Raw genomic sequence first — 18,960 nt, 5'->3', positions numbered from 1 at the left:
TGAGGGAAGGCACAACTACAGTTCTGACACATAATGTATTCCTATTGACTTTGCCACGAACTTGAATTAATGTCCTTTTAGTGCAGCCTCCAAGGCTTTGCTGTTCTTATTCCATTAGTAGATTACTGTAAGTTCCCAAAACCTGAAATATCAAAATCGCAGTCCATTATCTAGGAAGTGTGTAAGCAGCATGGTTGTCTCCCTAAAGTTAATTTTGTAGCCCACAAGAGCTGTGGCCTAGAACAATCTGAGACGTCATGTAATGATCAGTGTAGACAGCAACTCCACCAGTAGCTGGTGCTATACCTTTATCTTAGTGCTAAATTGTTGTTTTGCATGTTGTATTAAGTGAATGGGTAGAAGGGAGTTAGTAGGAAGTTTTAGTCCAGTCTCTGTGTATTACAGGAAGTGGATTTTTGAATCAGGCAACACGGTTCTGGCTGAACAAGATCTGAACCAATGCTGGACATTGGTACTTCGAGAAGGTTGATGAATAAAAGAATAGGACTTGAGACTGATGGGGAACAATAAGGTAGCAATAATAAGACCTAATAAAATGCATTAAAATGAGGTATTCAGAAAAATATTAATCTGATCCCTGAACTTTCCAAGGCAAGAAGCATCACCGCTTCTGAAAACAGAGAACCAACAGAATCTTTAAATATTTACTTCACATACCTTTTAATCTGAGCCGTTTTTGGTAAGTAATAAGGTATGCTACCGCTTAGTTGTATGGTCCAGTATCTTCACAGCTAGTGTGCATGAAGATACTCTGTTGGCCCTGTGCTTTACTATGTCTTTAGAAAAGGTGTTGTTAGATAGCATTGCTATGTCTTATCATGTTTTGGTACTTAAATACGGCAAAATTAGTAGAATGTGGATCATTTTCTTCCTTGAAGTGAACAGGCAAATCAAAAAATGTTAATGCAAGTCAGTCATGTATCCAGGGAAGATGGGTCCACCAAATTAGTAAATGTGTTTTACTATTTCTCCGCTGGATTGTATGCCTATTAATGAATGCATCATCAAATCTGAAACATGTAATGCAACCTGAAAACTACTGTGAATGGGTCACAATGGGTTAGCACCATCTAGAGACTTAAATGAAGCTGTCAAACCAAGAGACGTGAAGTATGTTTACTTCTTGCCCTGTTTTCAGTCATTACACTAATAGGATAGCCTACATGTTCACTATGATCAGAGTTTCGCCATATCTAAGGTCAAGCATATTGCAAAGTAGAAAGTTCTGAACAATTCAAATGTACTGCTCTGAGTAAACTGCAGGATTATGTTTATGGAATCTCTGCTTGCAGTAGAGAAGTTCCTCTACAACAGGGTTCTGCAGTATTTGACAGTTTAATGCATGTATGTGCAAGAAGGGGGGCTGTAGCATTCAGTAGGAGCTAAATTTTTACATCCCCTGTATACCGATGAAAAAATAAACATACATGTTCTCTTAAAATCTTGGTGTTTCAAGACAGGATTACTTGGAAAGAGTTCTCAGGAAGAAGACCCTGAGGGGTTTGATCACTGCACAATCTGTAGATTCCAATCAGCAAGTCTGGAAGACTTCAAAATTGGAGAAGATAGTGTGTTCTAATTAAATGTTTTCCCATACCATATCAATAACATGCCTTGCTATGAGATTTGAGCTCTTGTTTTGGCTGGAGAATGGAAGCATTTGAAGAATTGCTGGCCTTCTTGCTGAAAAAGAAATGGGAAGAAAACAATAACAGCCTAGTAATAAGAGAGGCCCCAAATTTGCCCCCCTTGCTCTTGAGCAGCACCATATTCCAAAAACAGTCCAGTTGAAGATTTGACATTGTCGTCTTTTTTTAAAGATGTAATTTCTGAGGTGTGGCTCAAGTTCAATTGTAAGAAACTGATGACAAATAATAGAAATAATATAGTGATATCGACAATTGCAGTTTAAAATATAGATGACAGTAAGATGACGATAGTTGTCCGACTGCCCCTCCTACCGGTGACGTTTATACTGGTACACTGAATTTCCAGTGTCAGTCAGAGGTGGGCACAGCACTTTCTCCCTTCATCGCTTAATTTAGTACAACAGAAATGGCTAAGTGAAAATAATATTTACAATATGTTTTTCATAGTGTGTTTCCAAATGTGAGCACACTCCACAGTATGCAATTTGACACCCATGACCTTGGTCTTTATATAGGATTTGAGAGAGGTGTCCTTGTAGGAAACCCCAGACTAAATCTTTGTATGTTTGTTTTGCGTATAAAAATGTATGTGACAAGAAGAGACTGCATGATGGTAACAGTACACACCTTCTATAACCGCTTGAAATAGATTTTGGACCACATTAAACCAAAGTTAGTAGCCTTTAATATTGCCTCTCTGCCAAGGGTTAGCTGACATCCATGGCCTTGCAAGTCAGCACTTCATGATCAAGGAAAAATGAGTGATGTGGAGTGTAGGTATATTCTCAGTGTAACTTGTTTTCTTAACATATATACTCCAGTCCTGGAAGAGAGGTGGTCCTGGACACCATGCAGGCAATCCTCTGTACCAGGAATCTCAGGCCAACACCAATTCCCAGGGAGAGGGAGAGGGTGGCGGGACAAGTCCTCCCATAGAATTGGGCTATAATCAGAGAGCAAACTTTCTTGTTGCTTATACAGCTCCCTTTACTCACAATTTGTCTTTATCAGAACCCTGCATAACCGGAATGAACATGATCACACAGTATATCTTCCCAAGACTGAACTTTTGCTTCTCTGGTAAGAAACATAACTTTGCTTAATTTGGAGCAGGGATCTGAACCTGGGTGAGTGCACTAATCACCAAGCTATTGCCTATTCTGGGATGGAAGGTGGTGTGTGTGTCTCATGTCTTTTTATGAAAAATTTTCAAAAAGGTCTTTCATTCTGCACTGGAACAAAAACAAATGTTAAGACCTCAACATTTGTCACAAAATGGAATTGTTTTCCTCCAATCCTATCCATTATTTATCCCCAGCCATGTTTTTGTATGAGTATAGGTACTGATCCTGGTCCCAGGCCAAATTTCAGCATGGGAGAAATTGGGGCATGAGCCATCTCCTTCCCTAAAAATTCCCCTTATGTTTCAATTGCACTCTTTCAAAATAGCTATAGAACATTATTGTGCACTGTCCACTCGTTGTATAGAGGTGTCTGACTTTCAGTGATGAATGAAATAGTCTGTGTATGGTTTATATGCTTGATGGTGAATTGTTGATAAAATCAGTAACAGGGCTATGGGCAAAGTGGAAGAGAGAAGCTGTTTCCTGTGAGCCTTAATTAAAAGACACCATGCAGGAGAGACATGGGCCAGAAAATGGGTAACCAACCACACCACCTAGCATAGTGTCACAGCAATTAGATAAGAGAGCTGTGCAAATCTTTTGTTATAAATATTGAATTAGATGAAATGTGCCCCATTTCGTGCTTCATTACAAACCCAGAATTACCTGAACTCCAACAAAACTCTTGACAAATCTTGGGGAGCTTCATGTTAAGCCTGAAATCAAATGAGAAAGCATTGCCCTATCCAAAGACTCCCAATAGAACCTGAGCTTTGTCATTACCTCTTACCATCTTCTATGGAGTGGCCTTTAATGCTCTCGACTCTCCAATGATGGCCACCTGGCCTTTCCTCCCATATAGGATGTATATGGAGCAATGATTGGCCATCTCACTCAGTTGGTACTGGGTGTGTCAATGCAGGCCTGTTTCTTCTTATTTTTATGGCATCTTTTCCCTTTACTATTTTTTTTCTTGGAAAAAATTGCTATCCCAGCATGCCTTTCTGAAGCTGGCTCTTGAAATTTGGCAGCACTAAGCAGCTGCAGTCCTGAAATGGCCATTTCATAACAGGCATTGCTGGCTGCTGCTGGTGCTTTTTCTGCTGGTAAGTATCAGTTACGCTTTTCCTTCCTTAGTGTTGATATGGCACAATGCTCATAAACCATTTCTACCCACGTCTGGCACACTTCCCAGGCACCAAACTTCTTCCAGGTTTCCATCAGCTTGAAAGAGGCCTGACTTCGGGGTGAAAACCACAGGCCGATCATTTTGTACTTGGTGTGGCTAAGGAAACCTTGGGCTAAGTAGGTAACTGATAGCCAAAAAAAGGAAAATGCTTATTCAACTCGGCGGTTCCCTTCAGTGCAAATTACTAAGGAAACTTAAACTGTTGAACTTGTGAAAACTTCCATCTCCTCCTTTATCAAATCTAAGGCTTTGAAACTTGGCATGAAGCCATTAATTCCTAATAAGAATAGAATAGGCAGGTTGCTAATGAGTGCAAGTAAACGAGGCACTGGTGTCATCTTTAATTTGGCTTAATTTATCCAGTAACATGGTATTAAATAAAGGAAATGTGTCCATTTCCTATAAAAAGTGTTACAGAAGCTTAAAACATTATTGGTTGTCTCTTTCCTTAGAATAAGGGCACACAAGAGAAAATAAGAGGCGCGGCAATTAATTTTTGTTGCTAGGCTGAGAACAAGCTATAATGATGGATTCAATCTAGCAGGTACAGTATGTGCCTTGGAGCCATGGAAAGGGCCCTAACCTGCAGCCCTTACTCATGAATTCTTATTTCATGGATAAGAGAACAATTATAAGAGTGTTTAAGTTTGGGACTTTAGGATTCTAACACATGTATTTTTTGATAGCCAGCCAGAATCCAGCTCTGTTTGTGCAGAGGAAAGTCTTTTGTCCATGGTACTGTGCTCACACTTTAAAAAAAGCAGAAAAGTAAATAAAATATTTAACCTGCCTGCTGCAAATAATTATATAATTTTCAATGATAATTTTTTAAAAACTTAGCACTGTAAAGATACATAACACTTTGCAAAGTGCTTGGAAAGACCAAGCCCTTGCTCTGAGCCATTTATAACTTGGTTCAGCTAAATATGGTTCTTGGGACAAGAGCTCAGACTCACACTAGGAGTATTATTTCAATTATGGTAGTGCCTAAAAGCCCAAACTGTGATCAAGGATTAGCTGTGCTAGGTGCACTGTATCTACCTAGTCTCTGCCCTGAAGACCTTACTGTCTAATTATCAAGACAGAGTAGGAGGGGAAACAGAGGCACAGAAAGTGAAATGACTTGTGTGAGCACATTGTGGCTGAGCTGGGAACCCAGGCTTCCTGAGTCGCAGTCCAATGGGAGTACTCGGGAGTACTTCTGAGTCTGCCAGATTCTCTCTTCCATAGAATCATAGAAATGAAAGGCTGGAAGTGATGTAGAGAAGTCAGCAAGTTCAGGCCTATGCACTGAGGCAGGACCAAGTAAACCTAGTGTTTGTTCAACCCGTTTTTAAAAATCTCCCGTGATGGGGATTCCATAACCTCCCTTATGGAAATCAATTTCAGATCTTAACTATCCTTATAGTTAGAAAGTTTTTCCTAATATCTAACGTAAATTTCCCTTGCTGCAGATAAAGTCTATTACTTCTTGCCCAACATCCATGGACATGGAGAACAGTTGATCCACATACTCTTTATACCAGTCCTTAACATATCTGAAGACTGGTATCAGGTCCTCCCTCAGTTTTCTCAAAACTCTGTACAAGTAATGTCACTTGGGAATACTTCTATTTGTCTACTCTGAATAACTACAGTAGAATCTCAGAGTTACAAACTTGAAGGAATGGAGGTTGTTCGTAACTCTGAAATGTTCATACAGTAGAACCTCAGAGTTAAGAACAGCAGAGTTACGAACTGACCAGTCAACCACATACCTCATTTGGATCCGGAAGTATGCACTCAGGCAGCAGCATAGACCAAAAAAAATAAAAAGAAAGAAAGAAAATACAGTAAAGTACTCTGTTAAATGTAAACTACTAAAAAAATTAAGGCAAAGTTTAAATTTTTTTTAAAAGGTAAGGAAACTGACTCTGTGCTTGTTTCATTTAAATTAAGATGGTTAAAAGCAGCATTTTTCTTCTGCATAGTAAAATTTCAAAGTTGTATTAAGTCAATGTTCAGTTGTAAACTTTTGAAAGAACAACCATAATGTTTTGTTCAGAGTTATGAACATTTGAAAGTTATGAACTGACCGAGGTGTTTGTATCTCTTAGATTCTATTGTAACCCTGAAGAAAAATTATAGTTGTTCTTCCAAAAATTAACAACTGAACATTGACTTAATACAACTTCGAAACTTTAATATGCAGAAGAAAAATGCTGCTTTCCCTTTAGTTTTTTTAGTAGTTTATACACAGTACTGTACTGTATTTGCATTTTTTATCTTTGCTGCTGCCTGAGTGCATACTTCCAGTTCCAAATGAGGTGTGTGGTTGACTGGTCAGTTCGTAACTCTGGAGTTCATAACTCTGAGGTTCTACTGTATATGGTTGAACTCTCTCTCTCCTAGTTGGGGTAACTACTGCGGAAAGTTTTTAAAGAAAAGGAAAACAAACTGCTTAGCTATGCTATGTAGCATTCAGCATAAGAAGAAGGGCAGGATACTTCCTGTCTGCTTCCTGAAGATACTGCCAGGTCACTGGTTGGAGTCAGTTAGGGACACAGCCTGCTACCCATGGAGACCTCGGGTCATGCATATTTTAATATGTGAGTTATTCTGATATTGCTACTTATTTAGGCTTGAACCTGTGTCTAAATGTCACTGAGAGAGTTTCAGATTTTGTAACAGCCAGACATATTACTAGGCAATCCTATAATTTAGTCCTCAATTAAAATTGGAGTCTGAATGAACGAATGCAACGCACCACAGATAATAGCCTCTGTCTGGTGGGTGCAGACACGCAGTCTACAGTTATGCTTGTGTAATCTGGGCCTCACCCTCCATTGCACACAGCATGGTTTTCCAAAAATGTTTTATGTAACCTTCCCCTAATAGTCTAGGTTAATTTAGGTACCAGAAAAGAAAAGGTATTATTTTCCTTTGTAATGATCCACACTTGAAAAACACACTTTTAAAAAGAAAGCATGCATACTCTAAGGTTTTTTTCTACTGTGAAAGCTATTGTACTTGAGTCACCAATCCCTAATCGTGGCCTTGGTACAACAACCATGCTGACAATCAACTTTCTTCCATCTACTATCTATGGCCCGTCCTATGTCATCATTCTTCATTTAAAATTCCTTTCTCTCACAGCCTCTGGAACTGTTTTGAGTTAAAATTTCTTTTAGGCTAACTCATTAAGCAACTAACTCATTAAACAAATTTCCATTAGGCTAATGCACTCTCTTTTCCCCCCCATTGGTTGCTGCTTCTCTGCCACAAAGTTATTTATTGGAATTTTGGAGGAGAGAGTTCCCCTTTATCAGATGTTCCCAAGAGCATAAATGATGCCATATATGCCTCTTCGTGTTTTGGCTTCTTACACCCACCTCTATAGGAATATTACCATGTATTCTACAATACCAACAGTACAGTAATACAATGACATGATATAGGACCACATTCTTTCCCAAGCACCCATTGCACTATGCATGGTGCTGTACTGGCATAACTGAGGGTACGGGTTGATCCTATATATTTCTTATTATTTTGACTGAATATTTTTTAAATGGAGTGGCCACAAAACTTAATTATTCAATGAGCTGTTGGCCTTGTCTTCTCTCTAATATTTTCCTACCATTTTCTGACAGGTTTAATTCCAGAAAAGACTAACTTCCACTTTGCTGTTTCCATTGCCAGGGGTTTTGCTTTTTATACAAGAACTAATCAAGTTTCACAAAGTATTTCAGCTCACAAATAACCTGTGTGACAAATCCCACTCATTAGTTATTGTCTTTTTCCAGAATTTTGCTTGGCATGAAGGTTTGGGTATCTGGGGGTGGAGAGAAACCGAAATTAAAAAGTTTGTATATCCAGGGTCAAATTAGCAAACCTTGGCACAGTGGGTGTGCCCACAAAAATGTATGCACATATGTTGCACTTGCAAATTGAGTAATTGCATATTTAGCTTACTGTTTGTTTACACAGTTACATGTGTGGGAGCAAATACAGGGTTTGGTTGACAGAAAGGATATGAACACGTTATTACTGACGTTACTACTGGGAAGATATTGTCCTGATTTGTGAATCAGCTGTTTTGGAAGAACTTAAACTGGTGTATGTCTCTGTGAAACTAGGGTCTTGTCTTTGCTGGGGATTTCAGCCCTCAGTTGCCAAGCAGCAGTGTGGTTGCACCAGTGCAAACTCATAGTGTAGATAGGCTAAGCCATGATTTTCACCAGTACAGTTTATCCATGTTTGAAATGGGAGAAACGGCACTGTGCAAATTATGATTTATAGCAGCTTTGCTGCTTGACACTAGGTGCCCACGTGAATACAACTTCAGTGGTGGCTGGCAACCAGTGCCTAAGACTTGGGCAAATTGCCAGCGATGCCTTTGTTTTTAGCCTACTACATTTACATTTGTAAGAACTCTGCCTATCTGCAGAGACAGCAGCCACTTTGTTCTCAGAGTTTACAGCCTGTTGCATAGGGGAGAGACACACACAGGGCTCTTTCACAGACACTTGACTTTTCCTTTAAGTTAAAATAAAAGCCATTTAGCTTATAAATATATGGTTGCTTTTCTTCCCTGGAAAAAATGACACCATGCCCCAAAATCCAACCCAGGTTTTACACCTGCCCATTGAATGCTGCCTGAAGACTTTGAGTTAGTACGTTGTAGACAGCCAAGCAGTCTATATATGTTCAATAAAGCTCATACTTATTTTGAAACTTAATGGCATAATAGAAGAAGTATACAGTAACCTGGGACATCTTTCTGTGACTGGGTTTGGAAATTTGGCTGTGTTTTCAGACCTCCTAAGTTACCATTTTCGGACCTCAGGAATGGTTACTTAGCAATAGCATTGCCTCAGTGTACATCATAGCTATCACTACTGCTGCTTCCACATTAGGCACCATCACTGCTGCCGATCTCCTCCCTGTTTGAAGCCTGAGACTACAACCATACAGATGTTGTTACTTCCATGATACACCTGGCAATCAGCCTGATGGAGCTGGGGCAAGATGTGCAGGGGGATCCTAAAGTTCCCATGCAAATACTAGCAGGGAGTGAGGTAGGAAAATGCAGGAAGTTGAACTTTCTTTGAAAACAGTTAGTAGCTGTTAAATTAAGCAGAGTAAACTCCACCTGGCTCTCCAGGTTTTATTCATCAGCTCCTGCTTCCCACTGGATAAGGCTCATCTCTCATTTTTGGAGACTTCCTGGTTACAAGTATGAAAAATAGGCTGTCTATTTCAGATATACCAATAAATAAATTTGCTCATTTTACTTCAGAAACAACTTCCTGTAGTTACCATTGTGGTAATTATGCATAATCCAATTATACGGTTAGTGTAAGTGTTTCTACCATATATAACTAGTGAAAAAAAGATTAAAAGCAGGATAAAATGTACCTGTGATGGGTTACCCGCCCCCATGGGGTGCCACCTGATGTACTGGGGTGACACTGAGCCTGCCTGTTCCACCCGCCTGGGCTCCCTTACACTGTCCTGCTGAGCCAGGCCCTCAAGCCTCCTCCAGCCCACACACAAGTAGGGACACACACAGCTGCAGAAAGACACAGACACTGAAATCAGCTCTGCATGGGTAGGCTTCAGCTAGGAAATTGCCCAGCACTCCAGTGCACACTCCCTCTGGAGTGTAAGCCCAAAATTGTGTTGTCTTGTGCTGCACAGAGAAATATGCAGCATAAGCTCATGAAATTCACCCCCTCCCTCAATGTGGAGGAAGATATGCACAGCTTTTTGCCCCCCCCCCCCAGTTATGAATTCCACAAACTGGTTTTAGAGAAAACAAAAACAAGTTTATTAACTACAGAAGATAGATTTTAAGTGATTATAAGGGTTAGCAAACAGATCAAAGCAGATTACCTATCAAATGATTACCATGCAAACTAAGCTTAAGATACTAAAGAAACTGGTTACAAGTAGTAATTTCTCACCCTAAATGTTGTTTTTGGCAGATTGCAGGGGTTTGTGAAGGCAAGCTGCTCTTGCTTGCAGTTTAAAACTCCAGGTATTTCTTTCACAGGCCAGACACCTTTCCAGCCTGGGCTCAGTTCTTCTCTCTCCCCCCGCTCCCCCTTGTCTTTGTTTTTCAGACGTTTCCAGCAGTCATCCTGGGTAGGGATTCAGTGAAGAATGAACGCTAATTATGTCACTCCTCTGCCTTAAAAATGTTTTACATATGGCAGGAACCCTTTGTTTTCCAGTGTGCTTCCCCTAGGTGGAAAAGTACTGGTATGCTATCATGGAGTCCAGTACCAGGTGACAAGATCACATGACCCTGCAGTGTCAAAGCAGTCATGAGTCAAAGGCCATTTGTAGCATCCCAGGAAGTTGGGAGATCAGTATCTTCAAAGACCTATTGTTCTCCTTGTTCTCTCCATTGACTTGTTCCCAGCTAGCCAGCCAGACTGATTGCATCCTGTCTGGTGGGGTTCCCGAGGTGCAAACACTTTTGTAGTACAAATGTATAGTCAATATTCCTAACTTTAGATACAAAAATGATGCATGCATACAAATAGGATAATAATATTCAGTAACCTTTCCAGTGATACCTCACATAACCTATCTTGCATGAAATACATTATGACACAATCATATTATGATCTTACTCTGAAAAATACAGGAAGCAGTGTCACAGTACCTTCCAAATATATTCTTTGTATTATTAAATTTTTGGCCTGTGATATGTGAGCGATACCTAAATCTCTTCGAGGTTGAATTTCTGAGCGTACATCTGTCATTAAGATAAATGACATTCTTACCAACTGGCAAGCATGTTTTTTTACACTCGTGTTTTTCTTCTGCCTTGAGGGGCTTTGAGCATACTTTCAGACCTCGGAAAGTGTGTGTATGTAGGGGAATAGAGTTAAGAGTCTATCTGGAGAAAGAACTTCAATACCTTTGGGCCTTAATGAAGGATCTTGCCAGAAATATAATCATGCTTAATTTATATTTTAATTCTTATTACTTTCAACAGGGGCTTGGAACAGGGAGTCCCAACTGCAGAACCTACTGGTTTGATCCTTTAGTCCTCTCCTGTGTATCTAATCTAATACATTAAACTGAATTGTTGGATGAATACTTTATTTGCCAAAAAAAAATGCAGTTTCAGTCAACCTGAAACTACTCATGAATTTGACATGAATTTACCTAATAGTTTTTACCAGATTTTTTTTCAGGCTAGATTTGAATAGGAGGAGGTGGTGCTGCTGCCTACCTTACAACTTTTATCACAGTGGTTAGGGCACGCACTTGGGACATGGAGACCTGGGTTCAAATCTCTGTTCCAGAGTGGGAATTCGAGCCTGTGTCCCCCACCACCCAAATAAATGCCCTAACCACTGGGGTAAAAGTAATAATGTGGGCACCATCACCACTACCTCCTTTTCTTTTGCGGATTTAACCTTATAAAAATGCCCATAAATAAATGTTTTGAGTCAAACAACATCTTTTATTCAACCCCAAATGGATTTTTTTGATTTGCCAAAATGTTCTGGATTTGTTTCGACCCAAACAAATCTTTTTGTTCAGTTTTTTTGGGCTTGACAGCTAATCAAAAAAACAGTTAATCACCCAACTCTATCAATCCTTTTCTATTGAAGGTAGCACTCATACTTAAATGCTAGTGGTCAGTGCTGAAGATCCCCGAGACTTAAACCTTGGTGCTATGATTAGTCTCGAATGTTCTCTTACCAACCTTAAGAGGTGCATACTTGTTACTTTCAGATTGGAATAAGAACTTTAACACAGTCCAGTTTATAGCAATAGCTCAGGAAGGCACTTCAGTTGTGAATTTGCCAGTAGTCAAGGGCCTTTGGGGAGGATAAAACTCTGGACTTACTTGTTGTCTGAATGTGTAATTAGTTTTGTTTGAGGGAGTGAGAGAGCTTTTTCTACCAAGTAGAGAACTTCCTATTAGTACTTTTATGTTTGTTTTTGAATAACTTTTTCTTTTGGACATCTGGATAGCATCATACCGAATTTGTATTCTGAGCTACTAAGGGAACATCATATCTCGGAATGTAATTTATCAGAGGATGGTAGATGCTGAGAAGCTTGAATCAGAGTTGAGGGAGGCAATCAGATCCCATTATTCATTGTCATCTCTTTTTTCCGTGATTGCTGTCATCACCTCAGTTTGAGACATGTCACTCATTGCTGCTGCATCTTCACTTTTTATGGTTCATTTTCATTCAGCTTCTTTTTTCCAGGCTGAAACAGTCTCACCTAAGCATGTGACCCCTGTACCTAGACCTGTTTGTACATTATGCAGATTTTTAGTCTCAAATTCCTTCACCTACGGGAAGAAATGTGGTTGTATGATTAAGTTCCAGGACTGGGAATCAAGATTCCTGGGATCTATTCCTGGCTCTGCAAGAAATGGATAAGTATTTTAACTTTTGTCTCCAGTTCCACACAGATATGATAGTACCTAACTGATAGAGCTGTTATGAGGCTTAATTAACGTATGTGAAGTGCTTTTCAGATCCTTGGGCACTATAGTAGTGAAATGTGAAAGATCATAAATCAGAAGTACCAGAAATGTAATTAATGGTTGCCACTTGTTGCTATTTCCAGGCCCTGTGAAGGAAGTAAACTGGGTACAAGAGCTCTCTGCATGTTATAGGACTGAGTCCATAGTGTTTTATCCATGAAATAGGGCATTTTAAAAAACAGAATATTTATTTGCCTTTCTAATACTTGAACTGTCCTCAACTAGAGAATTACTAACATGTCCCCTAAATAGTTAATATTTGTCTTTCTTACTATTATGACCATTTTTAGGAATTTTGAGCCAAAAGGCTTCAGCAGGATTTGGACCCATTGTGCTAGGCCTTGTACAAATGTTCAGTAAGACACTCCCCACCCTCGTGAGGTCAGTCTGTTTTCCTTCCTTACTCTACTAGTTACTTGTCTAGTTTAGAAGCAAGAGAACTTTCTGTTTTTTACCTGATCACTTGATGGGGTCTGCAGTTCATTCGCAGTCATCCCTCCCACTGTGGCTTGGAGGAAGGCCAGTCCACCTCACTGCGTTGCTATGCGGTCAGCCCAGTCGCAGGGGGAATTAGCAAATTGGGGGCTATGGTCTGTGGCGCCCTGGCCCTCAGGCAGAGCAGAGCTGTAAACAGTCTAAGGAACTTTGGCCTTTAGGCAAGGCAGAGCGGTAAGCAGACTTTTATCTGGCCTCCTGTCTCAGGCAGATGGCGGACAAATGCAGGTCTCTTGACCTAAAGTGGGTAGGCGGCCACCCCAGAGGTGAGGTGGCTGCAGGGGGTAGAGGACCTGGGCCCACCTTACTGCACCAGGTCCCAGACCAGGGCCCTGACAGTGGCAGAGGGCTCCACCACTGGGTCAGCAGGGATCCCACCAAAACACGCTGACCCGAGCACTGATGACAAAGCCAGACTAAAGTCTAGTTTCCCTGGGCTACTTCCTACCACAATCTGGGGAAGGGCTCCAGCATCAAGGGGTCCTCTGTCTCCTTGGGTTATTGAGCCTCCAGCAAGCTGAGCAGCTCCCCTCTGAACTCAGTCTCCTCTGGGGGCAGGGCGCTACCTGATTCAGTCGCAGGGTGGGAGGCCTGCAGCAGGCAAGAGGCATCTGTCTCCTTCCCTAACTTCCCTCCAACTGAACTGGAGGCCCTTCCACTTATACTTCCTATCTTGCCTCTCAATTTCCGGCTGGAGGGCCAGCCTTGCCTGGCTCTGCCCATCCAGGCACACAGCATGGTCTCTCCCCCTCTGGCTCAGAGGGAAGCCAATCTGCCTCACTACAGGGTTAAATAAAAATTATGAGGTAGCAAAGCTTGAGGTCCTTAATAAGATTTTACTTTGCCTTCAGACTGCCAGATTTCCACTTGCTTAAATTCCATTGTTTGGTTCAGAGCCTACCTAGATAAGGAATGAATAAAAACTGAGGGCTAGATTGTCTTTACTCTGTGCTGGAATACAAGGCAGCGAGGGTCCCCTTCTTGAGGCTCTCCCCCAGCTTGTGCCTTATGCAGGGGCTGGGCACAGCTGCAGTCTTTGTGCTTCCCTGAATACAGTGGCTATTCATGGGTAGCCCAATAGTTCTGCTGGTCACTTCACAAAAAACAGGGTGGACACAGGGCTTATAGGCCTTCCCCTCGATAAGCTTGTCCACACCAGCCATCCCAGCAGGCTGCGCTCAAGGATGCACATGCTGAACCCTTTAAAAGTGTGACACAGGTGATAAGCAAACTGTGTAAAATAAGATGCTGTGCCTCAGTCAGGCTAGATTGCTTTTGTTATATTCACTGCTACTGTAGTCCAGTGGGCTAGCTTGCCTTTATTATATTTACTGCTTTGCATTATATTCAGCAGTAATGCAAGAAACCTACAGGCCTGTATCCTGTAAGACATTAGCTTCAGGAAGTTAGCATAAGGCTTATGGCGTAGGGGCTTTCCTAAGTTCATACCCTTTTAAACTTAACAGGTACACCACAACTTGGAATTTGGAAAGAACCAAAATAGCCAGTTAGGACAGAAATAACAAATGTGATACCCAACCACAAAAGGGCCATGGTAACAAATGAATGCATATGATAATAAGTTGAGATCACTATCGAATCACTAACCTATAGGAAAAAGACACTCCAACATTATTAAGGTGAGGAAATACAAACAAGAAAAAGGGGAAAAATCCCCTACTGAATATGGATTGAACATAACGGCGTCACCGTTACATATTATAAAAGTGGCATCCCAGCCTAGGGGCGGTAGGAGAGAGAGATGTAGCCCTTGGGAGGTGCCAGAATGATGGCCACTCGTGATGATGGGGAAGGTGATAGGGATGAGGAAAATGATGGATAATGTTTCAGGTTGTTCTACAAGGGATGGTGTGAGTATATGGATGTGCAGACATTCTGTAGTAACTCTATCTATCTTACTAAGTTGGGGTGTTTGTGACAGTTCTAAATGTATTAATAAACTATATTTGTAAATTCAAAAGAGTTCCTATAATGTGAGTCTTGCAACTGAGCACATCAGGGCTCCGAACCATATAATAATTTGAATAATACTGGGCCTGATCTTGGGGCAAGAACCTGTCAACCCTCAAAGTGATAACTGGGGATTCTTAAGTAATCTAAAGATCAGACAACAGACAGTGCTCTCTGCAACTTCTGTTGAGAACACAGCGGCTCCACTCCCAACCCACCTGTAATGCAGGGCTGTGCCTAAGGCACCACTGAGCTATGGATGAAAGCTTTGGACCATGTATCTTACTTCTGTTTCTGTAGGTAAACTTACAAATGTCCACATACCAAATGGATTTAGCTGCATCCTTTAATTTCAGGTATGGGCCCCAATCATCCAACAAACTTTGCATGGGTGAAGCCTATTGACTTCAGTGGAACTCTGCCCAGGTACAGATGTCTGGCCAAAAAGAATTTACTGAATGATGGAGGACTTCTTAGGCAATTGACTAGGCCATGGATAAGTCTTTTTAAAAGGAGAAGGGAGATGGGTGGTTATTTTTACAGAACATATGGCTATGTTGTAATGTTATGTGCACAATTCTTGCTGCTCTTGATTGAGGATGAGGAAGAGAGCAAATGAATGTGTGTAGGGAACAATGACTCATGTGGTTCCACTTCAAGGCTTCCCTTTGTCAGTCAGCCCAACCGAGAGAAAAACACAGGAAATTGCCCAGGGATTTATAATTCCCGGAGAGTATGGGAGCATTTGAGAGAGGGGGAAGAAATGGAGTTATTCAAAGGCATGGCAGACTTACTCACAATATCTCATGTTCCAGATTTGTATCCTGAACTTTCAAAAAAGCTGAAGGAAAAACTGATTCTGGCTTTTTATAACATTTTATTTAATGTTGATCAAAATATAATTAGTCCATGTACACAACAGAAAGTTATAACCTAAAAGGACCACCTGTGAGAGGGATTTAGTCAAGGATGGAGTGACAGTAATATCCATTCCAGCCCCTGCACAGCTTCTTTGAAGCAACTATTACAGCTCATGGCCATGATCCTGCAACTTGCTGTGCATGGGCAGACACCTGTGCAGAGCCTGCTTAACTTCAATGGGGACCCATGCAAGTGTAAGGGGCTGCCCATATGTAAGTCAACTGCAGGATTAGGGCCACTACTTAAAGCTCTTGTGCCCCACACAATGATTTTGACAGCTGGACTCATCTGGCCTTTCTGGTGCACCCCAACTCTTCCCCTGGGCTTGGCCTACAGAGTAGAGCCATAGTGCTTCCAAGGCTGTGCAAATTCTTCCTGCATTCTGTCTCCACGGAATCCCTCTACACAGCAGAGCTGTGCCAGTTCCACTGTTTTGGGTTTGTTGTCCACGAGGATCAATGTTTTATCCTGAAAGCAAGGCCTTCAATTATTTGTGTAAGTGAGACACTCTTACACAATTATTGTAATTGTTCCCACTCCTCACAGGAAAGACCTCCCTAAGCAATGTTTATAGAGTGCAGAAAAATCAACTGACTAAAAACAAATGAGAAATGGTTATGAAAATCCCATCAGTTAGCTTTCAAAGAAATACATACAAAACCATCAAAAGTGGGAGGCAGAGTTCAGTTATTAAATCTCTGAAGGAGAATGGTTAGGCACACAAGAAAGCTGAATTAAGGTTGCATGGGAAAGCTTAATTCTGGCATTTCCTAACTTTTAAGTCCTTGAATTTGCAACCTTAATGTTCTTGTGCTGAAGTTTTTGTGTGTAATTTCCTAGCTTAAAAAAAAGACCAAAACAAACAAAAAAACAGAAATTCCATCATGCGGCAACACTGACACCACATGGTTTCATCAGCAGATCTGGAGCCTTTAGATCCACTGCACAGACCTCTGCCACTAATGGGATAACTGATAGAGGTTGACAACCTACTACTGCTATGTGGGGGTTGACGACCACACATTTTGCCGGTGAGTTTCACCAATATTTGTTGACAGCAGAGGAGTGATGAGACTCAGAAATCTTGAGTTCCATTCTGGGCTCTCGAGGGGAATGTTCTGTAATGGGCAGACTCTTCTGCTCCATCCCTCCCAACCTGTCTCTGTCTTTCCCCCTACTCCAATCCTATTCTCCTTGGTTAACTGATCTTCTTTCAGCCAATTCCCCTTCCCCTCCCAGCTCCTCTTCTGATCTGTCTATCCCCGCACCCTGGATCCCAATCTCTCTCTCTGGGCTTCTCATCCCAATCTCAGTCTTCCCTCCCCATCCCCTGGCTCCCTGTCCCAGTGTCTTTGCCTAGCCGGTCCCAGTTCTTACCCCTCCCCAACTCCCAATTTCTCTCCCCCTTTCCAATTCCAGTTTTGACAAACCCCTTGTTCTAATCTACTCCTTTCCCTCTCCCATAGCTTTTGTGCCCTCTGAATTTGAATCAGTTCACTTCCTCCTCCATGCTGCCTGGGCACCAACAGGGGGCCACTGAGAGCACAAGAGAGACAGGTTCCCTACTCTCAGCTCCAGTGCCTAGCCTGGAGGAGGCATTACAGGGAGTTTAGGGAAAGTCCTTCTTAGCTCCCATAGCCCTGAGATTGGAGCAAATTCAGTCACCCTGTGAGATGGTGCGTATGTAGTCTGGTCAGCACTAGGAGTTGTAAGAAGATGGAGCATGCTCAATGAGGGCAGAATTTTCAGAGCTTTTTAGCGGCTAAATAGCTAAATCTCTACTGAGAATGTGTAAACTGTATTTTTTTTCAAAGGCTCTTATAACTTGGCCAAATTGGAGTGGATGATCATGGGGATGCCAAAAGGCTCATCCCTGACACAGTGTCCACCCCCATGTCAAATTTAAAGTTCTGATCCAAAGCATCGGCTCATTAGAGCTGTTCAAAGAAAAGATAAGATCTCCATTTTTTAACATGGACAAAACATACTTTGCTCCCTAGTTTTGTTCTCGGAAATGGCTAAACCATTTTAGCTGAAATTTTCCAAAACATTTAGCCTGAGGCAGGCACACAGCCTGGGAAACTTCAGCCCAAACATTTGTCTGACAAAGTTTTATAAGCAACTGAAAACAGGGCCTTATAGTGTGAAGTATCAGGCAACCTTAAAAGGTGGTGCTAACGGTCCTATTCATTTCTAATTCTAATAACAGCTGCATCTAAGTAAATTTGACCCTTCCTTCTGTTCTGATTGTAAAACCCAAGTAGTCAGTAAATAAGAGTATGTAAAAATTGAATAGAGATATGAGAAATGAAAAGGATTACAGTAAACTTATGAGTATCACAGGATTTATCTGAGGAATGATGGAGTAGCTTATATAGAGAGTTTTCACAACATGATTTAAGAGAAATATTACATTAGCACCATATGTAAAGATGGCAGTCACGTTATAGATTACAGAGACCTGGTGCTGAGCGTCTGACCTCTAATCCATCTCCCCCATTCCTAAACCCTTTAACAGCTTCAAACAGCTGACATTTTTAAAAAATAACCTGCCAGCCAGATAAATGTTTCCTTCCATTCCCTGCAAAATTACACCTGAGTTATAGGACTATTAAGATTCAGGCCTGAATAGTAATTGGGTTTCTATATCTATTTTTCTAATGTTTGGGGGTGTGTAGTCCTTGGCAAAAAGCAGATCACAGGGTGGATAAATGGGGGCCAGAATTTCACTGTGTGTAATTCTTGATGTACACATTCATACTCTTGTGTATAGTGACCATTTCTTAAATTTCAATGGTACAAAAAAATGAAGTTGATAGTGTATCGTATTGTTGAATACTCACTGACTGTGGTCGACTAGAATTTACAGTTTGAGATGGAGCAGTTAGCTCCAAGTTATGTCATTTAACAATATGCATCTTCACATATGTAGTTCAAGCTGTGTGCCACGCATGATCCAATTAAAATATCCCATCAAGATTTGGTTTCAAGGAGTCTAAATGTAATGTTAATGGGGTGGGGGGGAGTAACGAGACTAAAATAAAACCAAAGAATGTGGTGGTGACTTCCAGCAATGTATCC

General features: G+C 41.2%; 1 long non-coding RNA gene across 1 annotated transcript in view; it reads left to right on the top strand.

Moving 5' to 3' along the window:
• Nucleotides 1-18,960, top strand: part of LOC141981549 (uncharacterized) — a 142,224-nt gene that overhangs the window by 25,510 nt on the left and 97,754 nt on the right. The window contains exon 2 of the long non-coding RNA XR_012637825.1: nucleotides 2,682-2,750. This is a non-coding gene — a long non-coding RNA (uncharacterized LOC141981549). The remainder of the gene's footprint in view (nucleotides 1-2,681; nucleotides 2,751-18,960) is intronic.

This window comes from Natator depressus, chromosome 2 (assembly GCF_965152275.1).
Source record: "Natator depressus isolate rNatDep1 chromosome 2, rNatDep2.hap1, whole genome shotgun sequence".
In the NCBI taxonomy this organism is placed as follows: Eukaryota; Metazoa; Chordata; order Testudines; family Cheloniidae; genus Natator; species Natator depressus.
The sequence above is the reverse complement of the archived record's forward strand: the minus strand, read 5'-3'. Positions and strand labels throughout refer to the sequence as shown.